General features: G+C 35.4%; 1 pseudogene; it reads right to left on the bottom strand.

Moving 5' to 3' along the window:
- Positions 1-72, bottom strand: LOC136711159 (uncharacterized; annotated as a pseudogene).
- Positions 73-12348: the final 12276 nt, after the last annotated feature.

The following is a 12348-nucleotide window of genomic DNA, read 5'->3' as shown; positions in this document are numbered from 1 at the left end:
CTCCTCAGTTTCTCTTTTCCATCACTAGATGTCAGTGACCCAGGCACCATGGCATTAAGATCAGTCCTGGAGCGTCACACCAACATTCAGAGAAATTCTGTCCAGTATCCATATCTGTACCCATCTTCACTGTGCATGCTGCATTTTTCTTCTGTACTTCTGTTCTGAGAGCTCACCTTCTCTGGACCAGTATTTCTGGTTTCTAGGTTTGAAAGCCTCGGGTTCGATGTTCTCGGCATCCAGCTTGTGCTCCTTATCCTCAGTCTCCTTGGCTGGGGGGTGCTGGGGCTCCTCGCTTTCGGGAGTCGGGGCAGCAAGCTGGACCCGGTCTGGTTGTCTTGCACAAATCACTGTTCCAAATATTGATTGTTGCATTTTCCACGAGCTGCTGCAAGAAAACAACCACTACTTTTGTATCCATCCATCTACATAAAGTCAGCTGAACCGAAGAAAACACTAAACGCAGTTGACAGGTCAAGAGCTAGATAGACACAAACAAAAACAGACAGCAACATTTTCTACCTCAAAATTTTGATACATAGCCCAGTCTGCAGGTGTGTGATTTTTAAAGTCAATCTAAAACTCAAGCCTCACCTATACTTAGCCTGTACAGCCAATATATCCAATATGAATACCAACACGTGTTAAAATAAATTGTACCAAGGAAATGCCTTTGTATTTTTCACTTATTTGCTGTTATATTAAACAATTTAGGTACACTCAAGCACAGAGAAACGGAAAACAGCAACACAGATCAACACAGGTTACTATCAAAACTTGTCCTCTTGTGTTTATTTTAGTTTTGTAGACATTCCTTGTATGAATGTTTGGAATTTGAAAATAATTATAATACAGTAAGATCTGAGGATTTTAGATTTCCTGGACTGCAGGACATTAATCTAAGGGAAAAAATTAAAGGTTATTTTCTCAGTGGGTTTCCAGCAGGATTTATTTACTATCAGATGCTCTTTCCCCCAGTTGTCAAAAAATATGCATATTTCACATAATATTCCACATCCTATTAAAATAAAAGCAAACAATACAATGTATAATTCCTAAAGGAAGTCAATGTAATTCCTTCCTTTTGACAGAAAACATTTTTCTGGAATGAAGAATCTTATTTAGAATTTTTCAGAAATCAGATTATATTATGGCAGGTGTTTAATTTTATACCCAAAACATACCCAAGCTAGTATTTGAAGCTTCTACCCCAAAATGCATTTTGAATGACATCTGGCATAGCACGGTGCAGGCTATGGGAGTGCTCTACTCTACAAATAGCTCTCCATATTCTCACAGGATTTCAATACAGATAAGTAGGCATGGCATTTAGAGCTGGCGGTGTAATGAGGCTAAACACAAATGGGCTTGTGATTTGTTATTTAAGAAGCACCTAAATTGTCTATCGCCTTCCTGAATCAGAGTGATAATGTTTATCACTATTTTATTAATCATTTATCATTAAGGAACTGAGGACTGGGAAATAAACTAAAAAACAAAAACCTGTCAATATATTTTTCTTTAGCCTCTGGTATTATTAATTTAGTTTCAGCTGAGATGGGCAGGCATTTGTGCAGCTGTGTATCATTACCCCATGGCAAGGGCTCAGTGAACAGGTGGGCAATGCATGCTGCGTGAAACTAAATACGTTACCCGTTAAAGGCAAACACAGACATTACACAGACAAGAACAAAACACAGACAATATTAACTATTTTGTCAGAGGAAGATTTGTCATAGTTAGCCCTCGCCTCTCTGAAGTTAGGGAGGTCTATGTGAAACAGCACAGTGGTGGACATGAGGCAGCTGTTATATATATAGCAAATACAAATATGAATTAGTGATAATAGAGTTGTTTTTAGTCTCTGTGTGGGAGTATTGTGAAGTGGGTCTACACACTCAACACACTATTGGTATGCCCATGTTTAAAAAAGTAAAAAGGAATACATCAGTATAATTATTAAGAACAAAGAACGTTTCAAGAGCATACATATAAACAAACGTATACTTCCAAGAATGTTTCGAGCTGTGCCTAAAGACATTCTTCAGCTCCACAATCCCTTTCATGGTATTTAAGATTCAAATTTCGTAATAAGAAAGAAACTTTTCTCTTTGGAAAGAATTAAGAATAAACACAAATTACGCGTTCGGCTCTTTATCCAGACATCACACTAGTCCATAAAAGAAAAGATATCCAAAGCAAACTGAATCGCGTCACGGCAACTGTTACGTATGCAAAAGAGTCATGTCAACTGTCTGCGTTGCTTCCACAAAGGAATCGTCTACCGTTAGGCCACACTATATGGTTTTTAGCCCGATTTTAGCCCGATTTGGCACTCCTCAGTCACAGTTCACGGCATCGTGGACCCTTACCCTAACATACGCCTTACAACACTCTGGGGTCCATCACTTACTCAAACTGTTTTTCACAAATTCAGTGTCAGCATTTCTTCCTGAATAACCTCCACATAAGCTTAATCAATTACAATAAGCGTCTGCTAAATACATGAATCACACATCTATAACATCGTGTGCGGCCTCAACTTTTATTTTGTATGGGGTTCCTTTAAAGAAAAATACCTTGTCCTGACACAATTGTCAATGGATCTGCTAGTGGCTGTATATCATCTATAAATTAAATGCTTCTTCTTAATGCGATCGATTACATACAAACATCCCTTGCATTTTGTAAGGTTTTAAGTGAGTCTAAACAAGGGAAAGCTAAAAACCGGGGCATTAAAACTTTTTTTAGAGAATTGTTGGGACCCCGAGCCGTTTTAATTAAAATCCAAACTGTATATTCTCAGGTTGAGTTCTTTCCTCATGAAGACAACACTTCGGCGATAAAGCATTCTTGCCAGGCCAGGTGAAAACATTTTTGGTTGAAATAATAACTCGAATATGTCTCTAATACAATACAATATTAAACAAGGCGGGTTTTCCATTATATAGAGAGTCTCGAGCGAAAACGGAGGAGTGACATCTGGATGAGCCAATAAATTAACAAGATGTGGGAGGGGCGCTTCACCCAAATACATGGAGAAGTTGAGCGGTTTAACCACAAAATCAATGGCCTAAGAACTGCACATTTAGAAAAATAATAACATTACACTTATGGAGGATTTTTCATGCCATATGCCATTCATTAAATTGTGTATTTCTTTTTTATTTCAACATGTTTTAATAGATTTTTTATTTAAACATTTATCTATTAATTTACTTAGTTCAACATTTATTTTACGTTTATTTCTATATTGCCACTAATTAGCTTTTTTTTTTTTTTTTGCATTTCAACATGTACATTTCTGCTCCAACGTTTCCATTAGCTTTGTTGTGTTACATTCCTGCTTGTGCATTTCTTTTTTGGGATTTCTTTTACATTTCATTGTTAGTTTGCTATTTCTTTTTACATCTCACTGTCAAAATCCCACTGTCAATCTGCATAATGTACTGTAGATCTCTAGGGGCTGATAACCTTAATGTATACTGAGCTGTATGTATAAACCCTTAGTCTGATTTATTCCTAATAATTAATAATTGGGGATCTGGTGCTTTTTTATCTTTAAGTGGCAGTAGAATTTTTAATGCTGCCCTCACTGGAAGTAGGACACAGGCAGCTGTCGTCAGTGACGTATGCACTGGGACCACAGGGACCTACTCCTAGTAACCTCTCCTCATTACTCCAGTAAGAAAGTGACAGACCAGTGCTGCTGTCTATTTTCAGCCTCGCACAGGAGAGCTGTTAATGGGGTACAGGGTACAGCGCCATGAAGGCAGGGTTATCAGGAGACTTGCAGGTAAATGATGCTGGAGAAAGATCTATTTGTAACCTGACTCAATAGTGGTATTCTATCTAAATGTGTCAAGGACACTTGAGCTTGGCTTGGCATTGCCGCCTGCCAAAGTTTTGTAGGAGACAGGCAACAGATTCTTGACCCACATAACACTTCTCCAAAGTTTGAAGGGCTCTCCATAGATCTAGAGCAAATTGTTTAAAAAGTGTTCAGATGGTTGCCTTGTTAGAAGAGTGGGTGAATCAATACTTGATCTACTTATGCTATGGAATGTAAATGTAACTTGTAAATAATTTGAACATTTTCCACAGCTAATCAGTTTGGTAGATAACATATATACGAGTGCTGTGACTTAGATAAGACATTGATCTACCACAGTTGAATCTTCAAGCTGAAATGATTGGTCATCTGTTCATTTTTAATTGTTTAATTGTTGATGTGGCAATAATATGTCTAGATTCCTCAATCTGTTGATTTCTTAGAGCTCTGATGACTGAGTTTGTATATATTGAATAAAATGCTTTCTCTTAGTCAGTAAAGCCCAGGCACAGAGGAAGCTCATTTTCTCTACATCTTTCTACTACTTCTTGGATGACTTGGATATGAACCAGTGTGTTTTATCCTCTTCCGAATCCTGCTTGATTTCATCATTGGGTGAAGTCCAGAATGTCTTCATACATATCTTTGTAAATACAGGTGCAATGTAAAGGCAATAACAACCTTTTCTGTTTGCTTGTGGTTTGTTTGAGTAGTTTTGACTTTAATTTAAAGGATAAAGGAACAGGGTAAATACCTACAATTCCTAACGGTACAGACACATTTGGCAGAAAATACAAGTTATTTTATGAATTCCTATAATTGTATACACTAAGGTTTATTTCCCCCAATAAATTCAGTTCCTTAATTGAAACTGACTGACGTTGTGGATAAGTATACAGTACACCAACCAAAGGGTCAGTTGCTTTAAATTTAATTTGTTTTTGTTTGAAATAATAAAAATAGCAAGACTGTTTGAACCTGGTGTAAATATTAACATTCATTTGGCAGTGATTTAGTTTCTGAAGCCAATTTCTGATGCTGATAAGGAAAGAAAATACCAAGTCTGTTTATTTTTACATATAGATTACATTTCCTGTGCATTGGTAAAAGAACAATGTGACAGTTAAAGGTTATCCACTTTTCCATTAATCCTGTTAACTCCTACACTCCTTTCTGTTTTACTATACTCCTTGATATAGCAGCACTAATGCATAGCTTGCAGAAGGTTTAACCAATACAACAACTACTACTACTATTACTACTACTACTACTACTACTACTGCTACTACTAATAATAATAATACATTCTTCACTTCTGAGACATTGCCTTTAATTTATGTAAAGCAACTAAAATATTGCTGCCGATGATTTCCATTTGAATGAAATATCAACTTTTCTTTGAAGAACTCGGCACCATTTAACCACAGCGCTTCTGTTGACATCAATGAGATTTTTTGATCACAATGTACATGACAACCATAATTCAGGGAATCATTAAACATGATGTTCCATTTGAGTCTTTGATCTTCTTTAGATTGATCCCAAAGCTGCACCAAGGAAGCAGTGATGGTGTCTCTGTGTTATATGAAGCGTTGCCATGAAGAAGTTCATAATTTTGCTTAATAGTCACTGCCAATAATTTACTGGTGATGCCTTAGTGAATAAACAGGTCCCCCTCAAAGGCAAGTTGATTTATTTTTCTTAAAGTGACAGTTGCAAAACATGTAATTTAAAGGGTAAAGTGTGTAAAGTCTGTCCCAAAATTAAAACTCAATCATGGTTCACCCTACCGGCTCCTTATACACTGCTACACATTATGTATTTTCTTTTGGTGACATAATATGCATCGGTAGAGGTTGACATGAGTAGACATGGGAGCAAAATAAAAGATACAAACTATAATTTTAGCACCACTATCATTAACCTTAATTGAAATGCAAAAGGGAGGCTACATAAAGGGACTTCACCATTCATCAAATATTAACCGACAGTGGTTTATCTGTTGTTATACATTATGATGTTATTAGGTGCCTTTAGAAATTAATGCATGACAGTACATGTTTAATAAAGAAAGCATAAACTTGTCACATCAGTTCAACATCATGACATTTAAACCCCCAAGGTGTGCAAGAGATAAAGTCAAAAATTACAAGTGTTTACAAAAACTGGGATTTGCAAGTAGTGGTTCTGTGGTAATGTCAAATTATCACCCTTTGAATGTTGCAACATGGCACTGCCTGTGTTTTTTTATTTTTTTTAAATGTTTTTTTTAACCTCATTGCTCAAGGGTTTTGACTGTATTCACAAAATTCGTACACGGAACCTGTTGTTAATTATGATAGAAGTTAACATAAATGGTTAATATTTATTACAAAAAATTGCATCAAGTCTGGACCAAATCAAATCTTTGGAACTCAACCTAAAATCCCAGGTGGGTTTGCATTATAAAGGAATACTCTGTGAAACCGATATAAACTTGTTCTATAGTTTTGGACTATACTAGTAATGTAAGACATGAAAGTACCCAAAGTCTGTGCTTTAAAAAATATTTTAAAAGCATCTATTATTAATTCCAGGATCCCCTTTTGTATTTGCATCCTTTGAGTTACCCACATATGGATCTCGCTTCAGATAGAATATTTTTTTCCATTATCTTTTTAATTTCCAGTTCTCCCTCTTACTTCTGTTTATTTCAATAATCGTCACAAGTTCGAACACGTTGTTTAGCATATACTGCATAATTTGTTTTAGGATTTAATTCTGCTGCCCACATTGATGAACTTGAGAAACAAGCCTGATCACACTGAATCTGCTGAATATGTATCACACATTTTGTTATATAGATGGAAGAAGTTTAAGTTTTTCTCTTGCAGCCACATCATTAAAAAAAGCTATTACTTGAATACTAAGCACTAAACCCACTGCATATTCAATTATTCTCTGTTTTATATATATCTGTGCCCGATGTTTCTGTCACTTGCTGGTCATCTGCTGCTCCATATGTTTTGTTTATTGTTCTGTTTTTTTTTTTGGGGGGGTAAACATCTTGCAGAAGTTACATGTTGTGCAGCTTTTCCCTGCCCTGTTTCTTGGGCACAGCAGTGCTCTTCTCTACATGAGTCCAGTTTCTGGGGTTTGATTCCTGTAAAGTTGACATCTGGTAACCTGGATAAGGGCTGTGATAACCACACCACACAAAGATTATATCAAACTAGATAATCTGTGTAAACTCTAAAATAGATAATAATAATAATAATAATAATAATAATAATAATAATAATAATAATAATAATAATAATAAAACTTCTTACACTTTAAATAATCCACAATGCTGCCTGCATGACAATGTTCATTGGTTATATTCAGTCTATCACAGATATCTCCCCAAAAAACCTACAAATGCATCACAACCATATCCCAAAATGATGATTGCATGCATTGCATTTGAATTGCATTTTCAATAGATTAATTTGTCATCCTTTTAAACAGTGTATAATTCCCAGCACTGCACTACTACTCCTTCTGATATAATTAGTTAAGGACTAAAGAAGTGAAACCAAATTAAATGTTTCAAATGCAATGTCTTATAAAGAAGCATTATAATAATTTACTGTTGCTGAAATTAATAAGAAATATGTGTTTTATTATTTGTATTATTATTATTACTATTGATCGATTGATTGATTTTTATTTCTTAGCCCACACAGCAAAATTGCAAAAAATGTCAGCATCTTAAATGTAGGCTAATATCTCCATGGCTAGAGCATGGTTAATTAAATTAATTTCATAGTACTGGTGCTTTATGTGTGTGTGTGTGTGTGTGTGTGTGTGTGTGTGTGTGTGTGTGTGTGTTTAATGTATTAGAAATTATATTCACCACTGGTTACACTGCAGGTGATTGCAGATAGCTGTGGAGAAGGCATCATGTTGGTACAATTTCCAAGCAACACTCTTATCAAGCACATCCATGATTCAGTTATCTTTTGCAGTTTCTATATGTACAATAACTCAGGAATTTAATGATGCAAAATAACCTTAGAACTGTGTTTATGAATAATGATTAATATTCTTGTAAAACCTGTAAACATGTACCTGGAAATTGCAGCTTTAATCCGAATGAAAACAAAGAGATCAAAAGGTACCCCTTAAAGCAGCCCAGCAATGACTAACAATGGCTACGCTGTCACCACCACTGTTACCAGAGCTGCCAATTTAATTAGCTAACGCAAACACCTGAGTGTCGTTTCAATAGCAGACAAATTACGGAATCAAAACTTGAGATGGCTGTAACCTAGATTCATAAGCACAAAATAATCACATCTCTGTCTACCATTTCATTCTCGGAAATGGTTTATATACCCTATGTAGGTAATGTATACTGCAGACAATCAAGACTCCCACCGCATTGACGTTTGATACATTTTAAGTTTAACGACCTGTTAGGCCTTTTACAAAATATGGAAACAAAACAGTGAATTCAATATTATTTGTATACTAAATATGACTATTCAGTTGTACTCAAAATAAAGTAAACATTTTGAAATATCCAGTATTTGATGTTGCACAAGAAATCCCTAAAAAAATAATGTTGAACTGGCTTGAAGGGCAACATGCATTGTAGATGGTTGTCTACCAGTGAGAATGACAATACGAAAAATATATTGGTCAGATGAAGGCTAATCACATGGTTAAATGCCTTCAAGAAAAACATTCACGAGATATAATCTACTTCACATTTGTCAATTAGCAGAGTCTAAATGTAATGTTATTCAATGATAACATAGAATAGTTGTGTAGGATTTTGCTTAAGGGCAGTGAAAGCATTTTTAGGTGTTTGGGGATTGCTCATAGAAATGGCAACTTGTTATTTCTCGTCTATTTTCAGCTGTTAAGCCACTGGGAAATCTTGTCTTCACGATTGTTTGACAAAAGTGATATTTTTTAATTTTTCAATTGCATTTTTCTTAAATGGTTCTCTTCTGATAAATAACCAGTCACTACCACAATTTGCATACCTTTGTCAGAACATGGATGTGCATTTTTATTATGATGTAGCCAGTGTCACCTTTTGTGACTCTGTGTCAGTGTCATTTTATTTTAAACAAAGAATGCATTCATACATAAGATTGCATTCCCTATTATTCTATGGTCCTGGTTGATCCAGACCAACCCACACACAGATGGTACGAGTCCTTCCTGGCAAAGGTTGCAACAGAGTTAGAATGTCTAAACAATGACAGTGGATAACAGGATTTGACAAACATCTGAAATGTTTTTTATTGAACATTTGCATCTTGAATTCAAATCATACCAATGTTACACAAGGTATAGATTTTTTATGTATCTATATGAAATACATGTATTGCAAAAAGTACATTCAAAAGCAAGAGCAAAACATGGATTTAAAAATACATTGTAAAATTTGAATTACTCAAATGGCTACTTGTGTTAAAATTGGACATGTGAATGACAGGTTGATACTTGACATCCAAATGCTTACAGGCAACGAATATGTTCATCAGGATTCACATAAATAAATCGTTTGTGACAGGGACTGGGGAGATCTCTTAGCGAACCACAACGAGTTGCTGAAACCTCAGCAGGAGCAGCCTTCTTGCAAATTTCTCTTGTTCACCTTGTACACCAGCTTCAATTATGGAGTTTGTTAGTCATCCTGGTTCAGCTAAGTGCTGTGATATATAATAGCAGATGGACCATTTGTCAGTCTCTCTTAATTACCATAGCTTTTGGCCATGGGATGCTGTTGTTTTGCTATTGACTGTTCTGTAGTGACGATATCGTGCAGGGAAGTCATGCTTCGCCAGGTCTACAAACTGACTTCTGAGGCATGCCGTTTTTGATTGAAATAATTGCATCATTTAGCCAGTGAGAAATGGGAATAAATATTAAGGGGGAGGGTCAGATCTGGTCAAAAGCAATAAAGGTCTAGTAACCTCTGAAATATGGAATAGTTTACAGCAAGATAAGTCAGTATATTTCCAATGAATTGTTTAGTTGCTGCCAAAGAAGATGCGTTTGCACATGATCTGTAAATAATGAAACAGATTTATATAACTGATGCAGTCTGGAAGATGAAAGGGATCCATTAACAAAGGCAATGACACCAACTCAGAAAAACAAACACCTCCTCAAATGATGGCAGTGTATAGTATAGCCACTCACAGAATATTCTTTCCCATGCTGCTACTTCAAATTATGTCACCACTTTTGACTGTGAAGCAGCCTTAATTTAAAATGCATTTCCAGAGTACACCTCAGTCAGTTGTGAATTAATGTAATAATGTATTGAGAATACCTTGTTAAACATTCACTAATCATGTGCAAATAAGGTGTATTTTATGTCATGTTAGTGTTCCATCTGTATACTTTTAGAAGCTTTAATTTCCTTATTTGTCACTAAGAAACAAGTACTTAAATGTACCCCACATAGAATTAATTATTGCAACAGTATTAATGATTTTACTGCTGGCATCTCAAACATTTTACTGAGTTATTCAAAGTTGACAAAATCTTATGTGACCCATCTGCTTGCTTCACTGCATTGGCTTCCAATTAAAATTACAATTGATTGCATTTTCATTTTAATTACTAACCTGGCCACATTCATTGCTCAACTGATAATATCTTTCCCCAAGACTAAACTAATTATAGCATGAGAGAGGGCTTTCTCTTTTCATGTAATGAGACTGTGGAATACATGATTTAGAAAAATGTTTGCAATTAAAATTAAAACCCCATACAGAGGTATAACTATTTTTACGCCCATACTGCCAAGTGGAATGCAGTAAGATGGTTATCTTCTAAATCTCCATAAAAGAAAGGCATGGCAGCATCTCTTTTGACATCAGATTCTTAATTAAAATAAAATAAAATAGACAAAAAAACAAAACCTGAAAATCTGTAAAAGGTTTTGACTGAGATGTTCAATTGCAATCCAAAAGTTTGCTCTACTGCATGACTCATTCATCCTTTTTTCAAATTACTCTTTTTAACCTCAAAATAATGACATCTGTAAAAGCATTAGGGATCTTCACTTGAGTAAATGCAATGTTGTGGGCGTCTGAGAGGTTTGTATAATTAATCCTTACACTGCATCGTAAAAAAAAAAAAAAAAAAAGGAAAGGAACCAAGTGGCCTTGGGACTCCTGACTGCTAAAAATTTTGACTGAACAGAACTTTTTTTTTTCTAATTTAAACTATTAAATTAAATTACTATTTCATATTTCCATAGATCAATTTGTTTTAATGGCAGCACATTAGATAACACATACATGTTTATAAAAATGTTCTAAGTAAACAATGGAATTTGTATAATTTATATTAATGTTATAATTGATTATTATTATTATTATTATTGCTATGTATATTTGTATCTGGGTGTCTGTTTCCCTCCTCTTGTCTCTGTTTGAAGAAGATGACATTTGAAATCAAGCTTGTTCCCATTCCGTGACATCCTACGGCCTTGGGACCTGTTTCTATGACAACAATAACACAGGGAACAAGAGGATAATGCATTTTCAAAGAATAAACACAAGCTGCCTGTTGCTGAAATGTGATTAAAGTGAAGGAATATTAAAGTTGTAGTTGTTTGGTAGCTAGGACCTGACACTTGTTTTCAATACATTTAACCCTGACAGAATTCAGCTTCATCATACTAGCCTTGTACATCCTGCCCTGTGTTCAATACATTATGCATATTTATCTTCCCTAACAACCAGAATCAGACTCCATAGAATTAAGCTCCTACAGCAAACCAGTTTTTGTCAGGTTCCTGAAATTGATATGTGCAATTTTAATCATTTCATTAACAAAACACCATCAAATAATATGACACAAACAACATTTAAAGCAACTAACAAAAAGTGAAGTGAGGAATTAATGTGACAGTGCCACTGGGGTACGTGCACACTGAATCACCATTTTCACTACGCCACCCAGATATTTTATTTACAGAGAGGTGGGGCTCGCGAATCCCCCTCCTTCTGCAGGTTTGGCAGAATCTCAAGGAATGCACCACGGACAACTGAGCACAGGTAAATGGGTTTATTTACACAGTCAGCTACGGCAACAGGGGTGCAGCAGGGCACAATAAGAGATTTAAACATTTACATCTTAAATATATATATATATATTAAATTGTCACAGTTGTTCAGTGATTTTTGAGAACTCAATCAAATCACTTGCAGTGACAGAAAATACAGTGTGACTGGAATGTGTGAGTAGCAACCTGGGAGTTTGGCAGCAACAAAATAAGATAAGAAGTGATCAATACTCTCATCGTGTTCCAAGGCAACCTCTCTGCACTGTCATGGAAGACGATATATAATAGAACATGACACATCAGGTTCAGGCAAGGACTTTTTTTGATTTTGTTTTGCGTTTAAACTGAAAAGCTTTTAGCTCTGCTTTACCTCCAGCCCTAGGTGAATGTGTTTCATAGGAGGATACCGTGATTCCATAGCATATACAGTAACAGACGTGGCAGTATAGAGAAA

This window comes from Amia ocellicauda, chromosome 15, assembly GCF_036373705.1.
Source record: "Amia ocellicauda isolate fAmiCal2 chromosome 15, fAmiCal2.hap1, whole genome shotgun sequence".
In the NCBI taxonomy this organism is placed as follows: Eukaryota; Metazoa; Chordata; class Actinopteri; order Amiiformes; family Amiidae; genus Amia; species Amia ocellicauda.
This window is presented reverse-complemented; position numbering and strand designations above follow the sequence as displayed.